Below are 4,196 nucleotides of genomic sequence, written 5' to 3'. Positions count from 1 at the left end.
CCGTTCGGTCCCACCATTCATCTTGGACCTGACTCGTTCACCGGACAATATAGTTGAAAGTGCCTGAAGTGATGCGCCCTGCTGCAGTAGGCAAGCCCAGGTACCTCTCATTGAATGCCTCGACCGAGATACCTAGAGTCCCTTTCAAAGCCTCTCTGACATGTTCTGGTGTGTTCGGGCTGAAAAGGATGGAGCTCTTTTCCTTGTTAACGCACTGTCCCGAGCACTCGCCATAAACCTGCAGAATGTTGTTGAGTCTGATAGCACTCTCCACCCTTGATTGCATGAAGATGAGGCTATCATCCGCGAAAAGCAGGTGATTGATCCATGGAGAACGAACACTGACACGGATCCCACTATCCACATAGGCGCCTCCATACCTGTTAAGTAGGGTTGTGAGCCTTCTGCACAGAGCAGGAATAGATAAGGTGAGGCGGGGCAGCCCTGCCGCGGGTCCCTGGAGGGGGTGAAGTATGGTAGAAGCTCTCCGTTCACACGAACCGAAAACCGGACTGATGTGACACACTTCATTATCAGCCGGATAAAGGAAGCACTGAAGCCCAACTTAGACATGATCCCTTCTAGATAGTGCCATTCTACACGGTCATAGGCCTTCATCATGTCAAGTTTTACTGCACACACAGAATTCTTTCCCTTTTTCCTCTTCTTCATTGTGTGCACACTCTCATATGATATGAGTACATTATGCGTGATGAGTCGCCCAGGCACGAAAGCGCTCTATTCCTCGCTCACGATATCATTCAGAAAGCCCCTTGTTCTGTTAACAATGCACTTGGCTGCAACTTTGTATAGGACAGAGCAAAGGGAAATAGGTCTGTACTGGTTGATGCGTTGTGGGTGTCGTACCTTTGGAATTAGGGTAATTGACGTGTCGTTCATGCCCTCCGGTAGTTCGCCCCCATGCAAGAAACCCAACACCGCCGGGATAATGTCATCCTTGAGTAGAGACCAGTGTCTCTGGAAGAAACCCGCGGTAAAACCATCCACTCCCGGTGCTTTTGATGGCGCCATTTGGAACAAAGCGATTTTCACCTCTTGAGCTGTGTACGGCCTGTCAATATATTCATTCATTTGCTCGGTGACACGGGCTGGTACTAGGCTGATCAGATCATCCATAGAGTTGAACCCTTGAGATGTATTTAAGTTTTGAAAAAACTATTGGACTTCGTTTCTGTCCTCGTCCAAAGTTTGGCATATAGAACCATCCGCACGCATAAGGTTCTCTATCTTGTTGATACGTTTACGCATTGCAGCCTGTGCGTGGAAAAATTTGGTGTTGCGATCACCATGGCGCAACCATGGCACCCGAGACCGCTGGCGCATCCAAATTTCCTCCTGGCGAAGCACCTCTTTCAATTTCTTGGCGGTGGCCTTCTCTTCGTCAGTTGGACCCCTACGGCCCAGCCTGCTCCTTAATTTGTCCAACTTGGCCCGGCGCTTCCTTATAGTGGCTGTTAGATTGCCGAACTCCTTTGCACCCCATGAAGAGAGCGAGTTTTGCATGGTGTTGAGTGCTTGAAGGACTCCCGCCAAGTCATGCTGCCCCGACCCTCTTTGCCATTTATTCATGACCATTTGGTCATAATCTGCATGGGTTTGCCAAACATCTTCGTACCGGAACTGTTTGACTCCTTGTGCATAATGCTCAGTGTCATGCGTCCTCAATTCCGTCAAAACGAAGCAGTGGTCCGATTCGGTGGTGCTGATGTGCCTTACACGTGAATATCCGAATCGATGCATTAGGTCTGGACTTCCAAAAGCTCTGTCCAACCTAACCCTCACGTTATCGCCACCTAATTGGCCGTTATCCCATGTGTACTCAGTACCTGTCCATCCCAGGTCCTGAAACAAACATTCATCCGCGACATCTCAGAAAGCTCGCATCTGCCATTCAGGCCTGGCGGCGCGTGAGAAGTGTTCCGAGGCATACAATGTCTCGTTGAAGTCTCCAACACACAACCAAGCCGAGTGTGGGATTGCATTAAGGGTGCGAAGAAACCTCCAGCTATGGTGACGGTCGGGTGCTCTAGGAGCACCATAAAAACCTGTGAACCGAATGGGATCTTCGCTCATGTCACTTTTCTGCACCATAGCATCAATATGGCCAGAACTATAGCTCTTAAGATCAACAGTAAGATCAGTTGACCAGAACAAACCAATACCTCCACTTAAACCAGCACTGCTTAATACAAAACATCCTGCAAAACCTAAGGTGGCTTGCAGATTCTCTAGTCTTTTTGCCGGGATTTTCGTCTCCATCAAGAAGAGGAGACCGGGCCCTTCTTGCTCCACAACACTGCGAAGCTCTCAAACTGCCGCTGGGTTCCCAAGCCCACGGCAGTTCCAGCTTAGGCATCTCATTGCGACTGGCAGGGCTGTCTAGCAGCCTCTGCCGATTGTCCCGGACTAACCGGGGTGGGTTTCTTCTTTTTTGGAATTCTTTCTCTGTCCTCATCAGCTGACTGATCGGAAACATCTCCTTCTTTGCCATGTGCAATCTGGGTCTGATCTGTAGCATTGAAGGCCTCATTAGACAGCAAGGGTAGTTCCACCCTTCTGTAGACCTGCTTGTTTATATGTGGCCCCCCTTTCTTTTGTTTTGATGCTTGTTCTGTACGGGCGAGGTCACCTCGGGACCCTTGTCCGCGGCCGTGCTGGAGTTTCGTGTCTCAGCCTTGTTGCTTGTATTGGGTTTATGCTCCCTGGACATGTTCTCACCAGAGCTTGCCTTTTTGCGCTCGTCCGACGCGCGGAGTCCTCTTCCAAAAGGTAGATCACCATTAGCATCGCGCGCTCCCGGTGTCGGACAGTGCAGATCCGAGTGGCCTAGACGACCACAGGAGAAGCAGAAGTGCGGTATGTTCTCATACTGAATTTCATAGGGATCCGTACTCTTCCTCCTAGTTGATTCAATCAGAATCCAGCGTCTCAATGGCTTTCTCACATCCAATGTGACTCTGGCTCTCAGAAATCCATTAGCATGATCGAAGCACACGGCAGTTGCATGCTCATCAATCTGTTTTGCAATCGCAGCACACCACTTGTCATTACGCAAGTTGAAGGGTAGATTAACTACCCTCGCCCACAACTGGATCTTCTCGAACCGAAGCTCTGAAGGGCGCATGCACTCGTCGAACTCGGAGAGAACGACGGCGTTCTTGCTCACATGCCACGGCGCCCCTTGCCAGACGCGGTCCCGATCCCTCTGGTTTGCAAACTCAGCCACAAACGTGTTTTCCCCCACAGATTTGAAATTGAGACCTTTAGGGTTTCCCCACGCTTACAATTACTACCACAAATGTTGCATGTACCCCTTTCGTCTCAAAATAAGTGTCTCAATCTTAATATAGCTTTGCACTAGAGTTACTATAAAGTTGAGACACTTATTTTGGAACGGAGGGAGCATTTCTTTTGATTCGGACTTGTACCTCATTCGTGAACAGGGACAGGGAGTTCGTCCAGTTTGTGAATCTTTGACATAGTTTATACGGAACTGTATTTTATCCACATATATGAAGTGTTTATCCCTATCATATACTGTATTATCTAAAGAATAACAACCATAGATTTTCAAGTAACACATGTTGGATGCTCTGCTTTTTGTTGCAACGTAGATGAATCTTCTGGGCTTGATTGGAGCACACGCTACTGTATAATTGAGGGGATTTGCTATGGTTTATGACCATTACTAAGGAAACCCTTATACACAGAATCTTATCAGTACCGCTGGATAAAATAACGCGCTGCTGCTACTTAGTAGTAGCGTGTGCCTATAAAAGGCGCTACTGATATCGTTTTAGCAGTAGCGCTTGTTGAAAAGCGCGCTGCTGCTAAGTTTGAACTGCGCGCACATGGCTAGCCCCACTTAGCAACAACGCGTATCCTTATCCAGCGCTACTGCTACTCTCTGTAGTAGTAGCACTTTTCTTCGACCGTCGTCAGCCGCTGCCGCCGTCGCCCGACCACCGTCGCCGGATGCTCCTGCTCCTCCGAAACTGAGGTAGTCCCTCCCTCCTCCATCCTTCCCTTCCTCCTCCTCCCACCGCGCCCTCCTCCCTCCTCCTCCGGCCGCCCCCTCCTCCTCCGGCCAAGACCTCCGCCGGCAGCCATCCTCCCACCGCCCCCTCCCCTCCTCCTCTCTCCTCCCTCCTCCCACCCCCTCTTCCTCCCTCCTT

This window comes from Triticum aestivum, chromosome 2B (genome assembly GCF_018294505.1).
Source record: "Triticum aestivum cultivar Chinese Spring chromosome 2B, IWGSC CS RefSeq v2.1, whole genome shotgun sequence".
Lineage (NCBI taxonomy): Eukaryota > Viridiplantae > Streptophyta > Magnoliopsida > Poales > Poaceae > Triticum > Triticum aestivum.
This window is presented reverse-complemented; position numbering follows the sequence as displayed.